This window comes from Vespula vulgaris, chromosome 18 (assembly GCF_905475345.1).
Source record: "Vespula vulgaris chromosome 18, iyVesVulg1.1, whole genome shotgun sequence".
In the NCBI taxonomy this organism is placed as follows: Eukaryota; Metazoa; Arthropoda; class Insecta; order Hymenoptera; family Vespidae; genus Vespula; species Vespula vulgaris.
The window spans coordinates 4,171,742-4,184,636 of record NC_066603.1 but is presented as its reverse complement, the minus strand read 5'-3'; positions in this window follow the sequence as shown (position 1 = coordinate 4,184,636).

The window sequence follows — 12,895 nt, the reverse complement described above, 5'->3', positions numbered from 1 at the left end:
AGTTTTAACGTTATTCTGACAGGATTTGAAGGTATTATTCCTGTAATCGAAATTACTATTGAAAGAATATGGATTTCTATTTTTACATTTTATTTCAATGTTTATTTCCGTGTATTTGTATATTTTCTCATTGCATGTGTTTCGAAGGTTATAGGGACAGCTGTATCGATTAGACATGTGGCTTTCATTTTCCTATACACAAATGTAATATCCGGTTTATTGCAATATATAATCTTGTCAGTTACTATTATGCGTTTGTAATATAATTTATAATTTTTGAATTCAATACTATATATTTATAGTACAGTATTTGTTCTGTAAGAAGATTGCTGCATTCGATTAGTATTCTACGGATTATGTTGGCATCTCGATGGATTATGATTATGATGGTAAAGATAATCGGTCTGGGAGAATCTATTGTCTGCTCCCATAATATACTGACAACCCAGACGCAACTCATGACGCATTTGTGTTGACTTCACTGCAGTCGAGATCATAGAGACGTCTATCGTTCTATTGTTGGATTTTACCTTCAGCTGTTTTGTTTTGTACTTTTTTTTGTTCTTGATGTTTGGTACTGTTCAAGTTGAAAGACATGTAGGAATCATCAGTGCGGCAAATACTTGCATAGAAAAAACAGTCAAGCTTCTTGATGGAAACATGTTTTTAGAACTTTAATGTGAATATTGTACAAATTTTTTTGTACGAGTATTTTCGAGATTATCTTCATTTTTTACATTTTTTAGATTATCCTTATATCAATTACTCTGTCCTGATCCAGTATATCGAGTACTCTCATTAGAGATGTATTATTGTTCATAAATCTATTTTTGTATTTCTTCTGATGCATATAAGCCATGTTATTGGTAACTTGTTCTACGCGATAAGTCGCTAGACAAAATTCTATGTTTCTTGGTTGTAATCATCATCATACAAAAGCATTCTATACAAAAATCGATAGAATTTTGAATTTTTTCTTTATTTAGTATATATTTTTTGTTTAAACATATTCTGTATTATTTAGTTAATTCCTATTTAAATGCATACTGATACATTTAGTTTCCGATCTCATAATTGTCATGTCACGATCTCAAATTGGTAAAATGTCGTAATTCAGAGTTGTGTAGTTTATTACGTCGAGGTCCTAAGAAACAAAAGATTTTAAATCATAAAAAAAATTCGTTGATATAATTCATTTTTAATGTTATTTGAATAATTCAATTTTATAAAAATATATTCTACCTGCAAGCAATGATCGATTCTTTGATATTGGTGATAGTCATAAAACTAGACCGATTTTCCGGGGATTGGTGCCAAAAATGAGTCATTATTCTGTAAATTGAATCTGGGCAACGGCAGGCTTTTTCAAATCGGTATTTTCCTCCACCAACAACCATTAGATGTTAGCATTGACATTACCTCACGATTGGCACGATTAGTATATGGCATGTATCCAAAAGACATAACTTCCCAGAGAAGGAAACAGAAAGTCCTATAAATCAAAATCATTACATCATTTATTATTTGTATCTGAACAATGCGGACGGTATAAACAATTCTTAAATGAAAAGGATTATTTAATAACATGATGCTGTAAAACTGATCTTGAAAATCTATAATCTGATATTTTATTTATAAATTATTTAATTTTTAATGGGTCAAAATGTTGATAATAACAATAATAAATAATATACGTTTGAGATTGTTTTCTTGAAAATCGTTGAAAAATGTTATTGAAACTCACCAGACGTCATATTTCATGATAAGTGTACTATCCAAAAAACTTTCTCATGATATCAATTTAATAGATAACAGTTACACTTGTAATAATATTTTCTATAGATATCCCTAATAATACCAAAGCTTGCGATATTTACTTTACGATTAGATCCTTTACAAGTAAGTAGACAATTTCTTGAATTATATCGTTATGTATGAAACGTGTCTGTTTCATATACTTCTAACTATTCGCAACATTGTAGCTACATATTATCAGATCGTACATAGTTAGTTTATAATGGCAGAGCGGTCCTGATGATAATATTATTGGAAGTTTATAAATAAATTAATTTTTTCCTTTTTTATTCTTTTGTTAAATAGATATATAAAATAGAAACTAAATCACCAGCCTTGACATTTCTTTTCAAAGAAAATTTTTCAAATTACCGCTATCTAATAATTCTAATAAGATATATTTCGAATGCCTGTCGAAAGATTTTTTTAAAAAAATGTATTATATCGGGATGGTTGAATTTACTTATAAGGACTTCCATCATAAAATCAGCTTCGTTTTGACAAGTTGTCTACGAGAGTAGAGTTTTAATAGCTACCGGGTGCTTCTTGTTATATCTTGAAAGACTACACCGAAAGCACCTTGTTCAAATGGTCTACTTGTATCATAAATTTACTTAGTTACTGCATGATCTTTTCGTTTCTTTTATTCGAAGAAATGAAATATTGACTTCACCAAAGAGATATATATATATATATATATATATATATATATATATATATATATATATATATATTCACGTAGATTTTGAGGCAAATTCATAAAACTATATAAGTTCCTAATAAATTAGTAATACATATTAAACTCGTCGTGTTAGAGATAGATTCCAAAATTGTCAACTCCGTACCGTTTCCAAATATTACTTACCAATATCATAAAAGAGGTTTTCGATTCTAACGGCGATTATTTACAACATAAAATTTATGATAATTAGATATTGTAACAAAATTTTTGTTTTTGAAAAAGAAGTCTAATCGCTTACAGAATAGCAGACAAAATCTGATGAAATCCGATAAAAATCAATAATAAAATCGTGCTAGCAATTATCAACAAAATTGTAAATGGTTGGTAAGAAACTTTTGAGTCATCAGGCATTATAATAGACGCAAGCTCCTGTTAATAAATATTTATTTCTAATAATAATGATTACATATTAATGATAATTAGATATTAGTAACGTATCACTTACTGATACATGATTTGAAATGGATTATTAGATATGGATTAAGGTCAACGCAAGCACAACTTCTTGTGGTAGATATTATGTAAACTTCACCAGTTTTAGTGCCATTCGCCGGTTGAAAGTGAACGTATAATAGAATAGGAGCGTAAGAATATCCACTTTCGCTATTACCGAAATGTTCAACCAGTATTACCTCGTATATAGTATTAAAAATAGAATATCGTTACCTATTTCGAAATAATCTAAATTTGCAAGAAATTCCTTCCAATCTGTTAATCCAAATGAAAATTAAAATTTGTCGAATACATAGATGAAAATATCAAATGAAAATTTAATATTGAATTTTATGAGAATCGAAAATCGTTTGAATTAAATTTTATTTAAATCTGTATTTAGCTTGAGAATCTTAAAAAGAATTTATTAGTAAGGGGAAAAAAGTCTTTACCTATATAACCTTCAATTGGACCTCCTGTTAAACAATTATCACATTGCCATTAAATCAGTCATTACCGTAACTTTCTTTTTCCGAGCTACAGCTAGCTACCAGTTCTTCCCAGCATCTAATGTTTTCCATGTATCTTTTTTTAAATAAAGTTTGCACCATTCCAATCACCAAAACCTTTAGGAATTAAAATTCCATCAATTTGTTTTTCTTTTTATCAATTTATTAATTACAATGTCTATGTATCCGATAATCGATAATCCAGAATTAGGTGATCTTCCAAGACGGGAGGGATACCTTTTCCATATTATTTACTATCATCCTTGGATTGTCCTAATCCACCGTCACTGGTAGCGATGATCACTATTGTTCTTAAGTTGTAAATTAATCTTAATTTTACCGTGTAAGATTCTTTCACGTTTCATTTCCTCGCATTTGATTCGCGGTGTAATCCCACGCTCTCTTATATAATATTTTCTTTTACTTGATTTGTTTTCACCCTAAGTGCATAATACATAAATTTTTTGAAACATGAACTTAAGGTCCTATATCTTCTCTTAGCAATCAAGATATATAGATGATCCGAAATCTAAACTAAAAGGTATTGTTTAAACGATAAGATATTTTTTGTTCTAAATAAAATTAAATCCTTATATCCTAAGATTTTCCCACATAATCGACAACCTGATGTTCCACCATTTTCATCAAGACACCATTTCATCACGCACTCAATTATCAGATTTTCCGTAAATCCCTTCTACTCATCTGCAATATTAGATTTTCCTTTTAATTCTAAAGGACATTGGTGTGCATTCTTGTACTTACTCTCTGATATCCATCACGCATTTTTAATAAAACTTAAGTCTTTATTAAAAATCCTCTTCATTCTTTTGGTTATTTCTGCCTTAAGTGCGAAATAAGAATTTAATAATCTAAATTCTCAGTTATATGAGAATTTCGTGAAAATGTAAATGTGTTCGTGTTTCACGCATAACAGAATGTTTACTTACAGTGGTAGCATTATCACCGATTTCCACTTTCATTTCTTCACTGTCGTACAATTTCGATGTCCTATATAGTTCATGCAATAAAGTTCCTTCTCAAATTTGAATAAAATATCCTTTCATCCACATTTTCAAATTATAGAAATTGTTTAATAGTATTTTGCAATTTCGAGTATTTGAAAACACCTTATTTCTTAATTAATTTTTCAAATTATCTTATTTGAAAGAGTGCATATTAAATGATTATGATTACAATTATAATTATACTATGACACGTTATTCTTCTTATTTGGATACACATTTCAACTACATCGTTTAATCGTATTAAATAAAAAATAACTTATTGTTAGAAGAAACTACTTTATCGACTGAACGTGGTGACAAAATGATGTAATGTCCAAACATGAAATGAAGTTGATCTAATTCAACGACACTCCGAACAAATGCACCTAATATATTTATTTTCTGTATTGGTAGCATCTCGTCTACCACGTACACCCATTCCAATTAAACTATTAAAAAAGGATATATGATTATGCGAATAAAGAAATTTGTATTATCTACTTAATGATATATAGCAGAGTTCCTTATGTATAATATTGACTATATGATATAGTCTTTCTTTAAATTCCAGTTAGATGAAAAAGATACATCTTCTTGAGAAGGTATCAATGATACTTCAACTGGACGTCAGTTCTATTATTTTCCTGTATATTTTACAATTGGACTTATCCGGTGAATAGCATCACAATAGCACCAAATAAAGATATGAAAAAATACGAAAAAATGGATGTTTAAACGACACGCGCATTAAAAATGAAACCTGTAAAATCAATGCAATTGTACATTTATTTTTTCGTAAAAATATTTCAATTTAATGCGATAATATTTATTTACACATATTATTTTTATTTATCTTTTAAATTTCTTTATACAACATTTTTTTAGACGTACTATTATATTATTCAACACGAAAAATTTAAGTTATGCTAAAAAGTAGGGCTAATGCTGTTTGGTTTATTCATAAATTGAAGTTGCTCGAACGTGAGGCAATTGTCGCCTATAATAATGATCTCTATTCTGCCAAAATTTGTATCGTAATTGTCATTGATTTGTTTAAGCTTTGAATCAATCTGTAACAACAATTCAGCAATGACTATACCGATTCCATCTATTATCAGCACTTGAATGTATTTGAAAAGTGCTTTGTACTGTTGTATTACTTTAATAGATAATAACATTAACCTTGAGAGAAATATTATATTTTCAAAGCGGTATGAACGATTGTGCTATCAATTGCAGCCATACTAGTTGATGCGTAAGTAATATAAGCATTGCATTAGTCATGTAATGATTATAAATTTGTTCTACTTTATTAATTTTGTTAGTTAATATCACTTAAAATTAATATAACATTAAATACAAAACGACACAATAATCATTAGAATACAAATCGGAAATGTATAAAGCGTTACTAAACATAATATAAAAAAACGTTTATACGAAATATATGAATTCATTTCACTATCTCCCTATTACAGTAATTGAAAAAATACCTAGAATGTAAATATTAAGTATCCTATTAATCTTACGGGTTTATTATCCATCTACTGTTACTAACAAACTAATGAACGAAATGTACTCGTTTGACTCAATCATTTTGCTCTACAATAGATGTTTTTATTTTGATATAGCTTTCTAAATTAATCACTCTTACGCGTACATAGAACAAAACAAATGTCACAAAAATAAGAGTTTAACTAGTTTAATGTTTCCTTGATGCTTCAGGCGCATGCAACTCGTAGATAATACAATCGCGCGATTCGGTGAGTGAGCACCGTACTACCAGTTCTAACTTCGATGACTCGAACTAATTAGTCAATTTCCGGAGTGAACTAGAATACTCTGTCGAGCTCCCACTGAGAAGGAGAAAACTCAGCGTGTTTGATAAGTTATAACTTGTACATTCGAATTACGTTTCTGTCATTTATGTCATTGAAAGGTGTTGAGATAATAAAAATATAAGTTATTCCAAAATTGTTTTGTTAATTTTTTAATGGATTGCTAATTGTTAATCGATTATCTTTTACCTCCAAGAATGACTGCATTGATAGAACTACGACAAGGAAATGTCAATAAAAATTGTCGAGACGTTAAAACTTTCAAGGTCATGAATTCAGAGATGATTTGATGTGACAAAGTAATGTCGTGAATTCTTCTACAGTAAATGTGAATGAATCTAATTTTTTTAAGATAATACTTGTTGCTCGCTTCTCGAAATTTTCAGAGATGGAAAGGAATAAAAAGTAAGCAAATCTAAGTTAAACCATTTGTTGCTATCCGGAAATGTAAATTAGCATCTTTTATAATGATCGTTTCAACTTGAAATTAACATCTTCAAAATTCGTCCCATAGTCGACTGATTAGGATTAGAGATAGAATTTGAAAGGTTTTGAATTCCTTTTACATAATTTAATGAGAAATTCGAATCACTTTAAATCTGATTTAAAGCATGCAAGGTCTCAGAAATCTTGATAAGTATAGAAATTTTTGTTAATTTCTGGAAAAATGGATTTACGTGATGAAATATCAGACATTTCGAAACACTTCGAATCCACATCGTAACTTTTAGCTAGATTCCAAATTTAAAACGCTTGAAAGTCTTGATCATCAACTCATACATTTACAAATCTTCGTTAATGGGAATTTCAATAGGTTTCGGAAGCTTGATGAATAACGAGTACTTAATATCTTATAAACATTTAAATTACTTTTATTCAAGCAGTATAATTAATATGAGATATTAAAAAAAAAATTTGAAAGCTTCAATTACCGAAAATATATTTATTTACTTACTTATTACGATTTAATATATAGGAAAATGAGAAAAATAAAATAAAATAAAATAAAAAAATAAGTTTATTGCTTATACATATTATTTATCAAATAATAAAATCGTTTTTAAAATTAAATAAGTACTAGTTTCACTGTAACAATAAACTTTATGTATAAAAAAAATCATTAACTTTTCAAATAGGCCTCATAATAATGGATTTATTGCTTATTTAATAATAAGATTTTGTTTAAAACGATGTGTTTTAATCTACTTTTTTTTGTATTAATTATATTTCTTACCTTGAAAAAAATCTTTTGGCAGATTATTGATATGGCAGGATAAGATAAAATTATTTTCTCTAATATTGCAAGATTGAGAGAGTTAAATACATTAGTATTCCAATATTGTAATAGATCTAATAATTTATGAATATAAACTGATATATCATTTTCTAATTCGTTGTATGTAAATATGTAAATGCTGCAAAATTCTATATACTAATCAAATTTTGTTCGATCGTTTCATTATCAAAAGGTGTCCACAGACGTGCTAATGAGTCCAGAATAAGTGTAGTGCTTGTCTCGAATAATATATTTTTAGTAACTGCTACATAACAAATTTCATTTATGTTTAAGCTTTTATCTTTCCAACATTTCCATCATATGTAAATTCTAACTGTGGGTCGAGAATATAGTGAATTATTTTCTACATTATTAAAATACATGTTATTTCTTTTAATTTTATTACTCGAAAATAAAATTTGCTGTTTAATTTGAGACAAACGTGTAATTGTTTTATAGTAATAATAACTATAGAAATCGAGACGATGGATTCAGTATGTTGAAACTCCATAGTTACAGACAAAATTGGTACTGATATAGATAAAGTTAGAGTAATTAATAAATCAAAAAAATGTAAAAATCAGCTAATGCTGTTATTATTGTTTACTTTTATTCTATTAAACCGGCATTTTTCGAACTTTTTCTATGATGAAACACTTCACAAATTTTGGAATTTTAACGGAACTTAATTATTTTACGGAATAGATAGATATTAATAATAAATAAATTAAACAAGTAAATATAAGAGTTAAGAAGACAAAACAAACATTTATTCTCAAATTTTAATTATGTAAAACAAAATACATGAAAATAGTAAAATAATATTAATTTTTATCATTTTTCGCAGGACACTTATTGACATTCCGTGGAATACCAGATCTCCGCAGAGCATAGTTCAAATGCTGTACTAAACTTCGTATGTCGAATTCCAACGTGTCGTATCTAAAATTAATTTAGGTTTACACATATTCTATGCATTTTATATTTCGAGTAATTTATTTTTCGTTATAGATCTAGATTTAAAATAAGAAATTATACTGTGACATTTTTGACGAATTATTATTAATTTTGAAATCGATCCTAAAGATTATTTTACATTAAATTTAAAGTATATAGCGAAAAATTAAATACTATATATAAAATCATCTCGATTTTTTACCATTGCAAGAATGTTGTCAATACACATTTCAACTTTCCTTGTACGTTTCATCTACATAATATGTCGATGAATATGTTTTTTATAGTTTGTTGTTAATGCATGACCTGAATAGTTTTCTGAGTAGTATTTCTATTTGGAATGTATAACTTCTAAATTGGAAATCTTTATTGATAAAATGACAAGTTACGAATATAATATTATCTACGTCATTTCTGATTCGTGTATTATACCTGATACAAATATTGGAAATAGCATCAAGCTCCTCTTTTTGAATGTATGTATCATTCACTAATTTTTTTAATGAGTTTAGACCTAAATGTCTAATATAAAAATATTTATACAATTGATGATGCCGTTCGACCGGTTACTAGTACATTGTGAATCAAAATGAAGTCTTCATAACTGAAAGCGTCGTAGCGTGCTCCATAAGTTCAATCCTTTGGTCCGTACTTTGTCTTTCTTTATCGTCCGCCATCTCTCTTTAACGTTTGTCGTTCGCCTTTCTTCAAAATTTCAATTGTGCCTTTATAAGTCTGGACTGCTATAATAGTGACGATAAGTTAACAACAAAATGAAACAGGAATAAAGTGAAAGGAAACAAGGTTAAATGGAAACGAGACGAAAAAAAAAAACAATATGAAAGAGAGAGGAATAGAAAGATAGGATAAAAACGAATAGCGCGTTTTACTTTCTTGTACATCAAACACTAGATGTAACCTTCAAGAAGTCCAAGACAATTTATTATAACTATCTTCTCGAAATTTATTTTGTTCGACAGTTGTTACGATACTGGCAAATTCGAGTCGCTGAATTTGATTACTTCATTTTTTAGTTTTTCATCGATCAAGTCACTGCGAACTGAAAATGCGTGATCTTAAACCGTAAAACGATGTTTTTGATGTCCAAGCAAATTTGAAAAGCGCAATTGCATTTTATATTAATATATTAAGAATTAATAATGTATTTAAGCAAATAATCGCTTAAATCTTGAACTCTCTTATCTGAATTTAGAAAGTCTGAAGATGCTATATGAATTTTTTTATATGTTTTCAAGATCTTTTATCCATTATAAATCATGTCAGAAATAAATGACCTTCGTTTACGGAGTAAGAGTTAATAAGCGATCAACGACGGAGAGTCACATGTTTTATAACAGGACTGTTAGTACTATTTAAAAACGTACATTTTTAGGAAATTAAATAATACTTATTTACTGAAAACCTTGGTCAGATCACGTATTTATAGTCAACAATCTTACTTTTCTGTCGGCTTGCGTCATGCAATGACGAATTGTTATAAATATTTGGTTATCAAGAACCCTCCTCGGCTATTTTTATCAAGGGTGGTTTTTCCCTTTTTATCTGTCGCGAGGGCAGGGCTATAGTTAGAAGAAAAAAGCACAGAAAGCGAAACATTCCTCGAAAGTATGTTCCTTTTACACTTTTAAAAAATATATTTAAATTCGATCATTAGTCGAGTGCAAATAGTTAGTAGCAATTGATAGTGATCAATCGGTCTTAAATTACTAAAGTATACAGACCTATCGATATTGTGCTCTGTCACAACAGATAGTTTAAAAGATTATTTTATTTAATTGCGAGTTATACTATTGAATTTATACGTTAACACATTTTAGACTAGTCACGTAAAAGTAGGTCTTTTCATGTTGTCATTTAACCATCGATTATGTAAAAATACATTTTTTAATGTAATCATAATTTGACACGTTGTTAAAATTTTACCAATCAAACCAAAATATTGAGTACTTCTTCAATTATAAAAATTTTTCTAAAATACAATTATGAATTAAAACATAAAAATCGGTGGTTAGCAAGTCCTATAGATGGCAGATGCGGTGCAAAATATGTTTAAAAATACCATGAATTATTTCATGTTGGCCTCTCTTTCTAAAGGAGAGTCGAGACCAGCTGTCTAAGCTAAACTTTAAAAATAAACTATATGAAATGGCGACTAAAATTTCGCGTCCTGGCACGACTCTTTCCCATAAAAATTTGAGAAGCTCCGGTAACGAGGAAAATACATTTATTGAGGGAAGGACCATGTTATTCTGATCGATCGTCGAGTCGTGAACTATTCTACCGGTCAAGTAAATGATATAATCACTGTTCTAATTGAAAGATCTAAGTGTAATGCTCAAAGACTTTCCGAATATAAAATCTTCCACTGATGCAGTCAGCGATCACAATAACTTATCGGTTTCTTCAGCAATTTTTATTTCTTCCATTCGATGTACTTTAAACATTCGATGAAGAAAAAATTGCACAAAAAGTACAAAAAAGTTCTACGTGATTTCATTGAAATTCTGGTTTCAAAAGCTGTTTATACTACATATTTATGTATTATAATATGGATATTGAAGATAAGACAGTGATTCTCATATTTAATTAGCCAAAACTACACCGACTAGTAAATTTCTACAAATATTTGATGATAAATCTAAAAGTGAGAACTTTAAGAACTTTTGGAATTTCTAATATCGATACTTTCAATCTAGTCCCAAATCGGCGCGTTTTTATAAAACCCACTTCATTATATATCTCAAATTTCTCCGACGCGATCTATAGTATTTCTTGATTTGAAGGCAAACCGAGAAATTGCAGCTCAAGTCAGGGAAATATTTAAATTAAATATCTTGGGAATAGAATCAGATAGTGAACTGTGTGAACGCACACTTTTCAGTTTCATATTTATATATCTTTCCTTGATGGTAGCGTTATCTTTTTAACAAGGTAAAATGTGGAAAGATATTTTGTCATTTTGACAGTAATGCTTTGACGTGAAGTGGTTTAAACGAGCGCAGAATAATATTTCCTATCATTCTAATGTCAGAAAATTTATTCACTGAATTCAAGTAGAAGTTATGTACTATGAAAGCCGTCGTTAATTAAAAATATTATATACGTTATAAACATTCTACATTATAATATTAAAATCGATAGTTGCGTATTACTATTTAGAAATCTAAGATCGATGATCTTAAGGATATTTTATTTTTATTTTATAGTTTATTTTTATTAATTGATGGTTATAAGGATATTTTATTCACGAATTTTCATGAATAGATGAAAAATATAAAATGTTTTATTTGGACATTCCTTTATTTTCGAAAAGTTTAGTACGCGTTATTTATTAAATAATAAATATTTGCTACAGCTTTTTTGTTGATTTTAAGGCTTTTCCAAATTCCCGAAATAAAATGAGTCTGCATATGAGCCGATGACGACTTTGGAATCGCTCAGAAGAAGATAATTTTTGTTACATTTATCTGTTTCAAACAAGTCGATACAAACGACTAATTAATTATTAATGAACTCTGACATATTTTCTTTATATTAATATCATAATACAATTTCATACAAATTATAGTGATACAAAATCAGTAAGATTAAATCTTAAATTACAAAAAAAATAAAATCGATATAATAAAAACCGGAATAAAAATAAACAAGTTACGAGGATTACGAACCATTGATACAGTTGGAAGATAGAAAGACGAGGAGAAATTAAAACCGACGAAAACAAAAAAAACATTTCGTGTTTATCATCGTGTCTCATCAGTGTTCAATATACGTATTTGTAGATAAAGACACAATGTGAGAATTTATGCTGAAAGTTATTACGCGAAATGACACATGGACTGCAGCCAAAATGGAAAACAGAAATCATTGTGAGACACTAACCAGTGTAAATTGTCTATATTAAACCTTGTTCTTTTGAATAATATATGTATGCCAGTATATATCTATTTCTTCTTCTACTTTTTTTATTATTATCATTATTATTATATTTTGATATTATACATTATTATTATAGTAGTAGAAGTACTAATGGTAATAATACAAAATAGACTACTCTTACAAGAAAAACTATACAGAGAATAACGTTGGAGTTTTACCAAATAGATAATGTGGAAATGAGCATATATTTTGATTTTTACGAAAATATATATAATATATACATGTAAAAAAAAAAATAAATCAATTAATTATTTTCGTTTATATTGATACAATAAGAAGAAATTTTTGCAGTTATTCAATTTCAAACCTAAAATTCTTTAATCATCATTCTAAATGTTTCTCATTCTACTGAATGTTGCTTTTTCATATCTGTAGTATAT